Below are 16,999 nucleotides of genomic sequence, written 5' to 3' on the forward strand. Positions count from 1 at the left end.
TTGTGTCAATGAATGCACATGAATATATTATTTATCTTTTAAGGAGTTATGAATAAAAGTGTAGCTTCTTAAATATGAAAGTAACACTCATTCTGCTTTTGATTTGATTAAAAGCACTAAACTTCACAATATAAAGCTTGTACTCTTCAGAATTTTTAAATCTAAAAACAAAAACTGATTTATTATCTTGAGGGACATTGCAATTTTTGACATGAATGACCATTTTCTGAATTAATAAGCAACTCCGCATATCCATCCATTTCAACGCCTGCTGCTTGCTAATATTTACCTATCAACACAAAACAGCTGCAACTGTATGTGTGATCTGCAATGGTGCATCATGAATCCTGTCACTTAATATGTATTCTAAGAGGCACAGTTTCCAAATATTCTGCAATAGTCTTGGAGCACCACTTAATTATAAATATTCACATCTCTCAACAAGTGTAAAACTCATATTAGATGTTTTTACTAAAAAGTTAAAGTGCAATATATAGTCTTCATTTTACAGAATACTTTAAAATTGACAGCGCTGGGCACAGTCTGATTATGTATTAAAGAGCAATTTTCCATGATTCATTCCTGTGAAAGGCATTAATAATTTTTGACTTTTTAATGCTTATAGAATGACTGTATGACCAAGCTAGTTCCTTCATCCTGTGCTCATCTTGAAGTTAGGCTGAGTGACCATTGGAATGAAGGCCCATGTTATGATTTTTAGTCTGACCAAATCATTTCTTAATATGCACACAGTGGCCATTTTATTAGGTATCTCATGTATGAGTCTATGTTTATAGTCTTCTGCTGCCACAGCCCATCTACTTCAAGGTTTGATGTATTATGCAATCATAGATGCTCTTCTCCGCAATGCTGTTATAACACGTGGCTATTTGGCGAATAAGTTCTTCTCGGGCTTCCAGTCAGGTACAGGTATCGATTTTAACCGATGTTTCAACGACAAACTCTGCCATCTTCTTCAAGGATAATGCCTGGTCATGTCTAGTCTGGTGGTATTTATACCCCTGTCATCCATCCCTCCTGATTGGTTAATCCTCATCCAATCAGGTTTCTGCTGTCCTACCTTGTTTACAATTGAATTCCAGTTCTTACTTAGAGTGCAACCTTTGTCTTTGTTAAAATTCTTTTCCTCTAGTTTTATTTCAATGGCTACCTCACCAAGCAGTCCCAAAAGCCATTGCATTGCACAGCAGAGCGAATGCAATGTTCTGCTACTGGCTATTTCTCTGGGTAACTCAGATGCATACACCTCCTTTGCTCCTTAATGCGGGTTTCTACCATGCATGCCATCTGGCCAATATATGCTACTCACATTCACAGGGAATCATATAAACGGCAGCCATCCTGAGTCCCAGGTCATCTTTGACCTATGTAAGCTCTACGGGTTTGAGGATGGTATTAATCCAGTATTTCTTCAGGATCTCGGTGGTCCTTCCAGAAACTGTGGAAATATAGGAACCTGTCACTACCGCCTGTCTTCCCTCCTCATTGTTAGGTTTCCTTGTTTTTCTGTCAGCCCTTTTAAGGGCCTGATTAATTTCCTTCACCTTATAGCTGTTCCGCAGGAACATCGTGCGTAATTTCCTGAGGAAGACCCTCCGGGGTCTGAATTGCTTTTGCACGGTTAATCAAAGTGGAAAGAACCGCTCTACATTGGGAGGTGTGATGGTGGCTGTTATTGTTGAGGTATAGATCCATGTGAGTGTGAGGAAATAAGATCATTACACATGACATTCCTACAGAATAGCTACACAGTGAAAGGAATCAATCGGGCCCTTAAGAGGGTCAAAGGAAAAACCAGGAAACCTAACAACGAGGAGGAACCCGTCGCTACCACCTGTCTTCTCTATATTTCCAAAGGAAAGGATTGCCAGGATCCTGAAGAAGTAGCGAATTAATACCATCCACAAACCCGTAAAGAAGCTCAGCTCACAGTTTATGCAGGCCAGAGGTGACCTGGTACTCAGGATGGCTGCCATTCACAGGGTTCCCTGTGAATCCAGAGCAGCATATATCAGCCAGATGGGACGCATGGTGGAAACCCACATCAAGGAGCACAGGGAGTGTATCCATTTGGATTACCTGGTGAAATTGGCAGAAGCAGAACATTGCATTTGCAATGACCATAGGATGGACTTTGATGGCATAAAATTACTGTGCCACACCATTGGCTTTTGGGACCACCTGGTGAAGGAAGCCATTGAAATAAAACTAGAAGAAAAGAATTTTAACAAAGACAAAGATTTCACTCTAAGTAAGAACTGGAATTTGACTATAAACAAGGTGGGACAGTAGAAACCTGATTGGATGAGAACTAACCAATCAGGAAGGGGGGTATAAATACCACTGGACTAGACATGCCTAGGCATCATCCCTGATGAAGAAGGCAGAGCTTGTCTTCAAAAAGTCAGTTGAAATCAATTTCTGTACCCGGCTGGAAGCCTGAGAAGAGTTTATTCGTCGTATACGCCGGGAAAGCACTAGGTCCTTTTTCACATGGTTATCTGAGTTACTGTAACCTTCCTGTCAGCTTGAACCAGTATGGCCATTCTCCTCTATCCTCTCTCATCAACAAGGCATTCTTGCCCACAGAACTGGCTCTCACTGGGTGTTATTTGTTTTATTGCACCATTTTCCATAAACTCCAGAGACTGTTGTGTGTGAAATCCCAGGAGATCAGCAGTTTCTGAGATACTCAAACCATCCTGTCTGGCACCAACGATCATTCCATGATGTCTGGTCTGAATAACAACTGAACTTCTCGACCATGTCTGCATGTTTATATGCATTGAGTTGATACTACATGATTGGCTGATTGGATTATCAAGCAGGTGTACAGGTGTACCTAATAAAGTGGCCACTGACTGGAATCATGTTTAGGCTTGAAATCAAGCACCTGTTTTATATAGGATGCCCATTAATAGAAGAAAAAGGTAATCAAGTAATATTAAAATTAAATTAAATCTACTTACTATAATAAAATCATAGTACCCATCACAGCCCAATGAAACAGTAAACAAGAGAAAATCTGCAAATGCTGGAAATCCAAGCAACACACACAAAATGCTGGAAGAACTCAGCTGCCCAGGCAGCATCTATGGAAAAAAAGTACAGTCAACATTTCAGCATGAAGCATACACTGTACTTTTTTCCATAGATGCTGTGTGTGCTGCTCCAATGAAACAGTGAGCTGTTATTCTTGTAGCAATCAAACTCTGCGTTCTTGTTTGTTATTTTTTTTAGCCAGAATATGTTGATCTGACAATATTATTGTTGTTAGAAAGGTAAGTGTAGCCAGTTCAAAATAAGTGATGTGGCTCCTGTGACACTTTCATATCTATAAGTCTGTTGTAAATATCCCACAGTATTTTAGTTGAGTTCATTTTTCAACATTTTGTGTATAAGTTAATGGTAAAAATTAATAAAACTAAATTTACTTGGCTCCTTTTAAAAGAAGTAGATGCACTTATTTTAGAAGTTTACCATGATGTCAGACTACATGCTGCAGCCGATTACTTATTGTAATTAGATTTATTTAATTTTTATACTGACATGATTACTTAGTTATTCATTTAATGGGAGTTCTGTACAAACTACCTGATTGATTTCAGGCTTACAGATGATTTGTGTACAAAAAGGGAACATTCTGGTCAGATTAAAAGTCACAATTAGTAATTTATCATCCAAGGCTTCCACCACTGATTGTGTCTGAACGCTTTGAGGCTGAAATGTAATTGCATTTTTGAAGAAAGAATGATTCCCTGCTTGGCTAGTTTTGCTTGCTTGCAAATTATTTTTAATGTATATGTGGAAAACCTTGAGGAAGATGGCAGCATCCAATTTAAGCAGAAATGAATCATGAATATGTTTTATCATTGTACTAAGGTTACCAACTTTTTCCAATTGCCACAATTGAAAGTTCTGTGGTTCATCAATACTAACATTGTTTCCGTTTTCTAAAGTTGAATAAACAGTAAAAATGAGATCAAACCAGAGGACAGTAGCTTTAATTTTCTCATTCTAAAAGTAGCCCGAGGAGGAGTTTCATCATCATAATCATTAGAAACGATCCCAGTAACAGCACCCAGATCCTCATGCTGTGGAGTGATGAGGCAGATGGAGGGAGGGTTGGTAGTTATGGAGGAGGGAGCAGGCCATAACCCACCCCACATGATAGCTGAGGAATGTCATTGACCGCCATCTGTAGTCCAACATATTCTGGTGCCAAACCTGTCAATCATTGAATGTTTCTGTATGGTTCTTATGTTCGGAAACATATGAAAACTATTAAAGCTCATTGAATAAAACATGTATAGAAAACAAAATAAAATCATGATGGCACAAGAGCACTTAGTAACAATTAGAACACTTAATTAGCCTCGATTAATTTTTTTAAATGCAAATACCTTCATGGATGTCTAGCAGAAATTCCTTTCAAGCAAATTTATTGAGCTGTTCCTCTCATGCCAGCTGTAACCTGCTGCAAGTTTTGCAAGTGCTTCTGCAGGTGCCTTAATTTCAATCTCTACCACTGGGGTCCACGTGCGGTGCAATGTCAGAGTAACATCAGGAAACGGCTGGTGAAGTGCTGTTAGTACATGCAGGATTTTGTCAAGTTGGAAACAAACTGGAGCACCAGTGAAGGGATGAGTTCCAGTTTGAACCTTGCAGCATGGGAAACAGTTCCTTCAGCCCAGCTCATCCATGCCCACTCACTAAGACAGTCCATAGCTAAGTCATATTTAGTTTCTTGTATCAAACTTTAGCACAAAATATATATTTAAATATAATTAAATATATATTTAATCACAATGAGTTAGAACCACGAATCTTATGATAGGTTGCGCAGAGACTATTTTACCGTATTGCTAATAAGATGTTTGTTGCCTGTTGTATCATTTTTTTAAATAGATGGCAGTAGAAGTAATGAGTTAAAAACAGAAGATGTTGGAAATACATAACAGGGCAGGCAGCGTCTGCAGTGTAGAAACTAAAGTTAACATCTCAGATGAGTGACTGTTCATCAGGAATGTTCAGATAAAATCATCAAACTTGGCGTGTTTCTCTCTACAGATTTTGCCTGACCCACTGTTTCCTGTATTTTTTAATATTTCAAGTTTCCAATATCCAACAAATCCATTTGATGTTTAAAAATGCCTTTCCAACTTTTAAGTCTTTAAAAAAAACCACAAATAATAGTTTATTATAGAATCCACCATTGGTATACCAATCACTTGGAAAAGCAGTGCAGGGGATGACCAAGATTTATAGGACTTTTCATCAGTATGCTCTAAGTGCATAACTATTTTTCCACAGCTTTGTTCACACATCAGTGCAGACAGCTAAAAGGGTTATGTATAGTATATTCCTCTTATTCTTAAGACCATCACACCTACTGGAGCATAGGCCACCAACATCAGCTTGCCAGAGTCCTTAGTCCTGGATTGGAGGTTGATTGGCCCTATGGCTTCCACTTCCACAATACGGTTTCATACATCTTCAAGGCTCTTCCAGGGATGAGGTATTTGGAGCTTCTGTTGCCGTTTCTGTAGCACTGGATATTTACAGGATAGGGATGCTAGCCCCATGCCAACTCTCCTTTCATTGGGGACTGTCCATGGCAGAGTTACATATACTGTAAAATATACTGGAATTTTTTAGAAAAATAATTTATTTGGAAAAGTTTACCTGACGTATACAATAATAAGATGCATCAGGATTATATCAAACAACTAGACTAAGATACAATATTCTGACTGGACTTCAATGTATAATTAACAGATAATGAATGACATTGAGGAAGTATGATGCACCAAAAGGAAAACTTGCAGTATATAGTATTAAAGCAAACAACCCACGTTAAATAGCTCAGGCGGAGAGGTTCAGCATGACAACGAGTGAGCACTATCACTCTTATTCTACCACATTTCTACCGCTGCTCTACCCAAATAGTGCTGAAACTGGGAGATGAAGTTATTATATGTTATTACATTTGCTTCAAAAATTCATTGCACCAGGTCGAGGATCTCACCTGGTCCCTGAACTCCTCCATCCTGATCAAAAAGGCGCAACAGTGCCTTTATTTCCTGCGGAGCATCAAGAAAGCTCACCTCTGTCCCAGGATACTGACGGACTTTAACCGCTTTACCACTGAGAGCATACTCACCAACTGCAACTCAGTGTGGTGTGGCAATTGTCCCGTATTGGAGCACAAAGCACTCCAGTGTGTGGTGAAAAATGACCAGTGGATTATTAGCACCCAATTGCCCACCATTTAGAACATCTACCATAAACGCTGCCTGGGCAGGGTGAAAAGCATTATCAAGGATGCATCTCACCCTAACCGTGGACTTTTTACTCTCTTCCCATCGGGTAGGCATTACAGGAGCCTCTGCTCCCGTACCAGCAGGCACAGGAAGAGCTTCTTCCCTGAGGCTGTGACCCTGCTGAACCTCTCATCACAGCGATAAGCGGTATTGCATCCATATTGTACTGTCTCAGTATTTTCATGTTTGTGTGCTGTAGCACTTACTTTTTATTCGCAGTTATTTTGTAAATAACACTATTCTTTGCATTTCTGGTTAGATGCTAACTGCATTTCATTGGTTTTGTATCTGTACTCAGCACAATGACAATAAAGTTGAATCTAATTTAATCTATAGAAGTCTATGTAGGCACAAGCGCAATGATTAACCTATTTGCAGCAGCATCACAAAAATTAAATGTAAATTGCACACAGTTTTTAGAAAGAACACAATGAAAGCAAGACAAAGTGCATTTTAGTGCAAAGTGATTTAGGTAGTTGTAGTGCTGCTAAGCTGCAGCGATTAGCTCTTTGCAGGTTGGTTCAAGAACCAAATGGTTGAGGAGAAGTAGCTGTTCTTGAACTTAGTGGAGTGGGACTTCAGGCTTCTGCCTAAGGGTAGTCGTGAAAAGATGGCATTGCCCAGCTGGTGGGGATCTTCAGTGAGGATAAAGTACTTTGGTGGTCAACACATCGAACAAAAAGGGCACCATATCTTCCATAGATCACAGTTTTTAAAAAGTGCCAAACATGGACTAGCAGTTAGTAATTTGCTTTCTTCATGTCACTTGTGCATTTTTCTTTGCATTAGTACATCTGAATGAATAGCCCTTACGTGCTCTTCAAGTTTTGTTTTTTCAATCATATGACCTGGCAGTGATTTCTGAAGGGGAACCTGGTCACTTTTTGTTTTAAATTTCTGGCTAGTAATTGAATATGCTGCACCTGTTTTATTCCGATGCCATTGCTGTGCTAGGTGAGCGTAACAATGACCCTGCACATCTATGACAAAAACAGTAAATCAGAAGTGCACTTTGGGTACTGATTAGATTAGATTAGATTATGAGGACACACAGTCCTCTTTTATTGTCATTTAGTAATGCATGCATTAAGAAATGATACAATATTCCTCCGGTGTGATATCACAGAAACAGAAGACAGACCAACACTGAAAAACTGACAAAAACCACATAATTATAACATATAGTTACAACAGTGCAAGCAATACCGTAACTTGATGAAGAACAGGCCATGGGCCTGGCCATGGGTAAAAAAAAGTTCAAAGTCTCTCGAAAGTCCCACATCTCACACAGACGGGAGAAGGAAGAAAACTCTCTCTGCCATGACCGACCACAGTCCGACTCTGAGTCGTCCGAAAACTTCGAGCCTCCGACCAGCCCTCTGACACCGAGCACCGAGTACCATCTATGCCGAGTGCTTCGACCCCAGCCCTGGCCACCAGCAGCAAGCAAAGCCAAGGATCTGGGGCCTTCCCTCCGGAGATTCTCGATCGCACAGTAGCAGTGGCAGCGAACCGGACATTACAGAAGTTTCTCCAGATGTTCCTCCGTGCTTCTCACTGCTGTCTCCATCAAATCAGAATTGTACAGAACTTCACTTGAACTTTAACTAGCAGAGGATCGCATTTGATAAATGAAAGTTCAAAGAAAAATTTATAATCAAAGTACGTATATGTTACCATATATACTACCTTGAGATTCATTTTCATGCAAGCACTTACAAGAAGTGCAATAGAATTTATGAAAACTATACATTGATAAACAACAAATGTGCAAAAGAGGACAAATGATGCAAGTAAAAAATAATGCTGAGAACATGAGTTATGGAGAGTCCTTGAAAGTGAGTCTGTAGTTTCTATAATCAAAGTTCAGAGTAAGTTTATTATCAAAGGACAACAAACTATGCAAATACAAAAATAAGAAATACAGTAATAGTAATAAATAAATAAGCAATAAATATTGAGAACATGAGATGAAGGGTCATTGAAAGTGAGTCCATAGTTTGTGGGAACATTTCAATAATGATGCTAGAGACATTAACCTCTTGGGCTCAAGAGCCTGATGGTTGGGGGATAGTAACTGTTCCTGAACCTGGTGGTGTGAGTCCTGCGGCTCCTGTACCTTCTTCCTGATGGCAACAGCAAGAAGAGTGCATGAGCTGGGTGGTGGGATCCCTGATGCTGGATTCTGCTTTCCTGCGAAAAAACACTGTGTAGATGGGCTCAAAATCCAGCTGGTGGCACAGTGACATCAGCACCGGACTCCGGAGCGAAGGTTCCCGAGTTCAAATCCAGTCGGGCCGCTCTCGGGCATGCTTTCCATCCATGTCGGGTTGCGTGTCAAGCTTGTAGCTTGGCCTTGTAAAAAAAAACTGCGCTGTGAGAAGGATGTGGGGGACCACTCACTTGAAGACAACCACTTGAAAAAGTGGTCGCTGAGGCTCTGGCAGAGTATGACACACAAAAAAAAAGATGGGCTCAAAGTTGGGGAGGGCATTACAAGTGATGGACTTTCCATGTCCTCTTACGTTTGGTCGGATTTTCTATTCAAGGGCATTGGTGTTTTCATATCAGGCTGTGATACAACCAGCAAATATACTATCCAGCACACATATATAGAAGTTTGTCAAAGTTTTAGTTGTCATGCCAAATCTTCACAAACTTCTAAAGAAGTAGATGCGTTGCCATGCATTTTTCGTAATTGCACTTAGGTGCTGGGCCCAGCATAGTTCCTCTGAAATGATAACACCGAGGAATTTAAAGTTGCTGACCCTTATCAGCAACTTTAAATCAGTTCAAAGTTATGATGAGTGAAGGTTGAGAGTTGGGGCATCCCATATTGTATTAAAGATTCGACTTTATTTTGCAAAAATAGAATAATTGTTGAATAATTAATAATTGCATGCTATGGATGAAAATGAGTTATCTATTACTCCAGTGTTCAGCTCTGGCAAACTTGAATTGAACAGAGTTAAGATAGAGCTTGTAAATGTATAGTGACTGTTTAGTTTCATTGTCTCCTAATAAATATTACCAGTTAGCATGTAAAATAAGTGTCCACATTAATACTCAAGAGCATACATGCCAAAAGGAGTAATACACTTATTAAATGAATTGAATTATCATTTCAATTTCCATTGCAATTATCTGACTGTGGAAAACTCTTTCATTGCTAGTGTGAAAACGATACCATAATAGGTTTTACAACTATAGGAATAATACAACTCACTGAGATCACTACTATATATGGTAAGCATTTTTAAGGAAAGCCCTTTTCAACAATCGTATGGCATAATAATGTACATAAGATAATACAGATTAAACAAGACAATATTCAGGGTATGTAAATGAAAGGCTTTTCATGAACTGAACACATTGAAGACATGTAAATGGTGTTAATTCAAGATGGAAGCCTGTTCCTTAGCCCATGTTTTTACCTGGCTACAAATTACAATTCCTCATTTAAACCTAGTTCAATTTTTCAGTGAAGACCATATTTTTGTATAAATTTACACATCGATCGCCATCAAATTTGACTTATCCAAATGCCTTAATTTAACACTAAACTAATCAGTAGGGGAGTCCTCAGAATATTTTGCACAGCTTTATCCAGACTTTATGTTTATTAGGAGATTAGTAATATAGTCTATGAGGAAAGTCTCAGAACGGCTAAATTGCTGAAATAGCAAAAATTAAATCCGCCCATAATCTACACAGAATCTGCTGTATTGACTCAATTAAATTTACAATTCAGTCTAGAAGGTTAACCAGCTCAAGTCTGAAAATAAAACTAAATCTAGCTATACATGCTCAGACTTTTTTATTGCATTTTTATTTGCAAAAGTCACCATTGCCATAGTAACCATCAGCAACAAATTCAATAAACATACTGATGTGAATGTCAATGCAATAAAGAAATTCTGACAGCAACTTGTTTAGTGAAAAGAAATCCAGGAGCTGCTGACTGTAATTCCCTTCTCCTGACATGGAGAATTATTGCAGACACTTGAAGGGAAGTTGGATATACAACCTGCAGAGCAGCAGGTGCATAGTAATTATAATATATGGACCTATTTCATATAGAGCAATGACACCCACCCTTAGCACAACATATTGATCTGTTTTCTGCATATTTGTATTGTTTTTTCTCTCTCTCCCCCTCCCTCTATCTATCTTTCCCTCTCCCTCTCTTCTCTCTCCCTCTCTCTCATTCTCTCTCCCTCCCCTCTCTTTCCCTCTCTCTCCACCTCCCTCTATCTATCTTTCCCTCTCCTTCCCCTCTCTCTCCCTCTCTCTCCCCCTCTCTTCCCCTCTCCCCCACTACCCCCCTCTCTCCCCCCTCTTTTTCTATCTCTCTCTCTAATCTCTCTAACTCTCTCTCTCTCTCTCTCTATCTATCTCTCTCTCTCTATCTCTCTCTCTCTATCTCTCTCTCTCTATCTCTCCCTCTATCTCTCTATACACCAGTTAAAGTCACCTCCAGTGTGGCGTAGTTGTTTTCTGTGCTTGTCGTTGGCAATGAGTACAAATCTGAATGTCAGAAAATTTCACAAACTGCGCCAACAGTTATGGGATGAAACTATGAGAGTTCAACAGTCCAGGGAAGGCCATCACAGGCGCCAACAATGGATCGCGTGAGTAACAGTGAAAGACATGCTGAACTTAAAGTGAAACTTCAGTCTGGAAAGCTGATGAATTTGATAGTGCCAATAAAGGCTGGGAGTTGTATATCGAGAGGGTTGGACTGAATTGTAACACGGACAACATGCAGGAGCAAGAGAAAGCCCCCACAATTCTTAGCTTAATGGGCCCAAGTAAACTTAGCCACCCCTGAAAAGCCAATAAGCAAGACGTTTGATGAAACCTGCTGGTAATAGCTAAGAGATTTATTTTACAAAAGGAACCACTCAAAAGATGAAAGCCTCTCCAAATACACTGCAAAACTGTGCAAACTCTCCCTGAACTGTGACTTTAGAGGTGGACATTCTAATGCATTAAGGGATTGGCTTGTATATAGCATGCATAATCAATGCACTCAAACGAGGCTACTGGCAGAAAGAGACCTAACCTTAGAATGGGCATTGGCCATTGCAGTATGGTTAGAGACTGCAATACACATCAGAAGAATTCCAACTATTCATGAAGAAAAATAGTATCAGATATTTCAAGTGAGCTCCTCACCACCCAGCAATGAATAAATGACTTCAAGAAGTCTATTAAAGCACTGGACAATGAGGACATTTCTCTACACCACAAAGTGGACAACTTCCTTTTTGTGTATCAGAACTCTGGTTACGTGACGATAAATCAAACATCTGCAATGCTGTTCAAGAAATGGAATCTAAGATCTCGCATAGACCTGAAACCAGATCTATGGACGGTGGTGCAGAATAAACGTTCAGCCAGTTGCCAGGTGAAGGAGCAAGGAACTGAGAGATTGGACAGGAAGTCCTAGTAGTTGATGACCGAGAAGACGAGTGAACACCCGGTAGGATAGCTATAGAAGCTGAACCACTAATGTACATAGCGGATGTTGGAGATCAGACTTGGAGACATTATGTGGACCAGATACAGTATGCTCACCCGAGGAACACACCTGAGTCAATTTCATCCAACAAGACGGACACCGGACTTGCCTATCAGTGATGATCATGTTGCTGACAGTAATGTGACACCAGAAACCAAGAACATTGTCTTAAACAAGACACCTACCAATCCTGATGCCACTTCACAGGTCCAGAGGCGCAACGAGAATGTTATCGTTGACAAGACACCTGCCAAACCCAATGCAACTTCAAGGTCCAGAGGAGCCCTCCTGAAAGAAACAAGAGTGCCACACAAAAGACTGAATTTTTAGAACTGTGAAATTAGTGATAGACTTATTACAAAAGCATGTTTATTTGGAATATGGGTTTATGAAAGGGAAATTGAATAATTTGTAAATAGTTTATGTTGCATTAATCTAAAAGAGAGGAAGGGTAATGAATGGATCTATTTCTTTTAAAGGAATGACCACCTCCCCGCCCCCAGCACTACATATTGATCTGATCTCTGCCCATGCACTGTTCTCTCTATTGTAATGTAAATATCAGTTAAAGCCATCTTACGCGTGCATTCTTTTATTTAATTGACATGTAGTTGTGCACAGACACAACAGTAATTGTTGACATTTATCCTTCATTCCAGTTCAGTATAGGTCTTTATCAGGTCAAACTCTTTGCGATTGTCTAACTACCCACACACCGAACTTCCAACCTCTTGTTCACATGTATATCAGACCCATTGCTGACCTATTGCTGTTCTGCTGGGGGATAATCCTCTTGACCTGTACATTGCCAGGAATGAGATTAAGCTCCCAAAGTTCTAGTAGAGCAGAGAGAAATCTAGGGTAAGAGGTCTAGAATAGGAGGAGGATTCAGTAGAGTAGAATTCTGAGGTGCTGTTGCAGAGAAGAATCGCAGAACTAATGTTTGGACTCAATATGTAGAATACATATGCACTTTAGAAGAAGGTAAAGCAAACTGCAAGATTAACAATTTTAATTTTTTTAAATATGCTTGGTAATTGAAATGGAAAGCGTTGTTCACATTTATCAGCCTTGCCCTTACTTTGAGTATTGGCATGTATGAGACCACTCCCCCTTCCAGAAGGACACAGACAGGGAACACCTCCAAAATCTTCCCAGATCTACAAAGAGGACCAGTTCAAAAAGCAGATTGTGATAGGTAATATACTATTTACAATGTACCTTTTATTCAGAAAGAGCTTTGTACATTTTACCATTATAATTATTCCTATGAAAGTACTAGGAAAAGGCTAGATAATTTGATTCATTTAAAAATTACTTTTAAATAGTGCAGGCTGATTACACAAAGAATGGAAAATTTACTGTACATTGTACCATAAGTAAATGCTTTGCTTTATTAAAGAAAAAGAAGGCTATTTATACTGAAAGGATGTATAGTAATGTGGTTTATAAAGGTTTGTGTTTTTAACTTGTTTCAAGCTTACTATAGGTTATAAAAGAACATACTCTAGATATACTGTGTATAGATATAGGAGCTTGCAATGTCAGAACAGTGCTGTTCCCATTAGCACTAACCACACAATAAGGATTGTTTACAATTAGATTCAGGTTAGCATCAATTCTCTGGACATGTTTATATTTCAATTGTGACAGCATTTTGTGATTCTACTTTAAACAATGTTGATTTTTTTCATAAAGTGGTTATTTAAATGTTGTTAAATTTTGAAGTCTAATGGTTGGTAATAGTATAGAGGAGCAAAGCATAATTGCAAATACGTTTTTTCCCAAGAACTGTATAGGAAATGTAATTGAAATCATTGCTGCTTTGTTTAATTTAGCCTTTTGCCACTAGCCAAAACCACAGCTAATAATGTCTTAAGAAGTCAATAAAAAGAAAATTTGAATCTTGTCATCTTAATCCAAATAATATTGCATGGGTCATCAGTCATGAACCATTTTAAGAAATGATTCAATTGTGGTGTAGATTTTGTTCAGTAGAATTCCTCAACAATCATAAAGTGCTTTGAGCGACTGGTAATGGATCATCTAAAACCCACCTTCCAGCTACATTGGACCTTTTCCAGTTTGCCTACTGTTCATACTGTTTCACTGATGATGCCATAGCTTCGGCCCCCCAATCTGTCCTGTCCCACCTAGAAAACGATGCCTCGTATGCTAGGATGTTGTTTATCATCTTCAGCTCAGTGTCTAACGTGATCATCTCTCAGATGCTGAAGAGTAAACTGACGTCATTGGGACTCAACGCCAGTCTCTGTAACTAGATCTTGGATTTCATGACATAGGGACCCAGTCCATCTGACCTAGCAGCGACATCTCAGTCTCCATCAAGCTGAGCCTCTGGTGTCCCCACTTCTCACTGCGACTCATGACTGCACTGCCAGATTCAGCTCCAACTGCATCATTAACTTCACTGATGATACCACAAAGGTTGGCCTCATCAACAGCAGTAATGAGTTGGTGAGGAGAGAGGAGAGTTGGGAAAGAGGTTTGTCAAATGGTGCAAGAACAACAACCTGAGTTTCAATGTGGACAAGACAAAAAGAGATGACTGTAGACTTCTGGAAGGCTCAGGTAGACCATTGTCCATTGCATGTCAAAGGCTCTGCCCTGGAGAAAGTGAAGAGCACAAAGTTCCTTGATGTGCACATAATGAACAATCTAACCTGGAACAACACCCACCACACTGGTCAAGAAGGAACAGCAACATCTACATTATCTGAGAAGCTTCAGGCATGCAAGGCTCCCCACCCCCATTCTAAAAATTCTCTGTCAGAGCACCATTGTGATCGTCCTATCTGACTGAATCATTTTGTGGTACGGAAGCTGCAAGGCATCAACCACAGGACTCTACGGAGGACAATTAAAAACCACCAAGAGGATTATCAGAGTCTCCCTCCCCTGCCTATTTTGACATTTACCAGGAGCATTGCAAATGAAGGGCCTGAAGTATTACTGAAGTTCCCCACCATCCATCCAGCAACTTGTTTGGCCCATTACTGCTAGGAAGGAGGTACAGAGGCATCAAGACGAGGACTACCAGACTGAGAAACAATTTCTTCCCTCAGGCTGCGAGACTAATGACACTACCAAGGTGGCGTCACCAGTATAGCATACTCTGCTTTACTGCGTGCATTTTGCATTACATTTTATAATCTTATTTATATCTTATTGTTATCTTATTTATAGTATAATTTTTTGTTTTATGTGCTGTGTGTGATGTATGTTGTGTAGGTACACCATGGTCCAGAGGAACGTTGTTTCATTTGTTTCTATATATTTTGTGTACAGTCAGATTACAATAAATTGAACTTGAACTTGAGATCTCACTCTGGAGAAGTATAAAGTGAATATTCAGTGGAAAATCATTGGTTTGTGAAACTTATTTAGAATTTACATGGTAAATTAATTTAGGTGAATCATGAATCATCTTTATTTTGCCAACACTGTCTTATTCAGGCAGCAGAATAGTTAAACTTGTGGTAAACCAGCAATTCAAATGTCTGGAAACTTCACCTGCCAAAATGTTGTTTAAGCAAAATAAATAGTTGCATCTTAGAGGAGGTAGTGGTTTCAAGCGCCATTCTGTAACTTAATCATTTAACATGATGAAACTCCAGTGCAGTATAGAAAGGTGGTGCATTGTGAGATCTGCTGCCTGTCATTCTAGTAGTAAATGGGTTTTGTGCCCAATGAAAGGATTAATATCAATATGAAGAAAAGATATGGTAATTCTGACCACGGTTCCTTTCTGAACTGACAACAAGGAAAAGCGTTTGGTTGGGTTGAGTTGTTCTCCAGTCTTGGCAATCCATTTGCCACCATATGAGAGGACATCATAAGTGTGCTGTTCACTTGCGGAGTGTCCGCCGAATGTTTGGCTTTTATATTCTTATTAATCATTTGATAGGTCATCCTTACGGAAACTCAGTTGTGTGATGTCTCATCGCTGATTGGTTACGTGGCGAACTCTGCGCATTTTCTGGAATTTTGCCTGCATTGGCTTAAAAATGAGATCAAGGTCTACATGTCTTTTTATAGAATTATTTGTGGAAAATCACGTTTCTAGGAATTCTCTTGCATGCCGTCTTTTTGCTTCCACCATGATTTTCACCTATGCCCAGTTGAATGTGTGTGCCTATCGATCTTCATGGGTAGAGAAGGAAAAGTGTTTAGATATTCAAACAGGCAAAAATAGCCCAACTGGACCACATATTAAAATTCATTGAACTAGCATCCTTTTCCAAGAATGAAAATGTCCAATACTAGAGGGCATGCATTTAAGGGTAAGTTCAAAGGCAATGTGGTGAGTACCTGAAATGTGTTGTCAGGGTTGGTGGTGGAGGCAAATAGAGGTATCCAAGAAGCTCTGAGATAAGCACATGAATTTGCAGAGAACAGAGCGATAGGGACATTGTGCAGGCAGAAGGGATGTGTTTAGTTATGCATTTAATTGATAGTTTAAATAGTTTGGCACAATACTATGGGCAGAGCTGCCTGTTCCTGTGTTGTATTGTTCTATGTTCTGTTGTTCCTGTGGCCACATTGGAATTACTATTGTCGTGTACCATTCAGCTAGCTCTTCTAATATACAGGAACAAACTACAACAAATTGGGAGTATATCACAATATTAAGGCATTTATTATTTTTCTTGCAAGGCAAGCTACCTCCAAACATTATGCTGGAGAACAGCTTCCGAGCTTATGTTTCAACAAAAGCACTTTTATATGGGTTTTTTTTTGCAAGAGAACAGTTGCTCCATTCCATAAAATTACAATCCTTTGTTATCTCCTTCTCACATTTGTTCTTTTACAAGCTCTATTGTGTTTACTCTGTTGTCAAAATATGCCCTCTGGTCATAAAACAAATCGCCTATCATTAAAAAACAGCTTCCTCCCATAAAACACATAGACTTGTGTAAGTTTTCCCATGCAAGCCAGCAAAGGATTTCATAAACTTCATTTTGTTCACACTACATTTTACAGAAGTTACAAGTTTGTAAAGACTTCAGGGTTCAGGGATATTTAGTAGCAAAATGTAGGTGATTAAGATCATCCAAAACATTTATTTGACTGTATATGTTGGTGTAAAATGAGTGAAATTAAATGGATT

General features: G+C 39.3%; 1 protein-coding gene across 2 annotated transcripts in view; it reads left to right on the forward strand.

The window, feature by feature from the left end:
- kcnb1 (potassium voltage-gated channel, Shab-related subfamily, member 1) overlaps positions 1-16,999 on the forward strand; it is a 331,116-nt gene that overhangs the window by 76,695 nt on the left and 237,422 nt on the right. The window lies entirely within an intron of this gene.

The sequence above is a fragment of the Mobula hypostoma genome, chromosome 2 (genome assembly GCF_963921235.1).
Source record: "Mobula hypostoma chromosome 2, sMobHyp1.1, whole genome shotgun sequence".
Lineage (NCBI taxonomy): Eukaryota > Metazoa > Chordata > Chondrichthyes > Myliobatiformes > Myliobatidae > Mobula > Mobula hypostoma.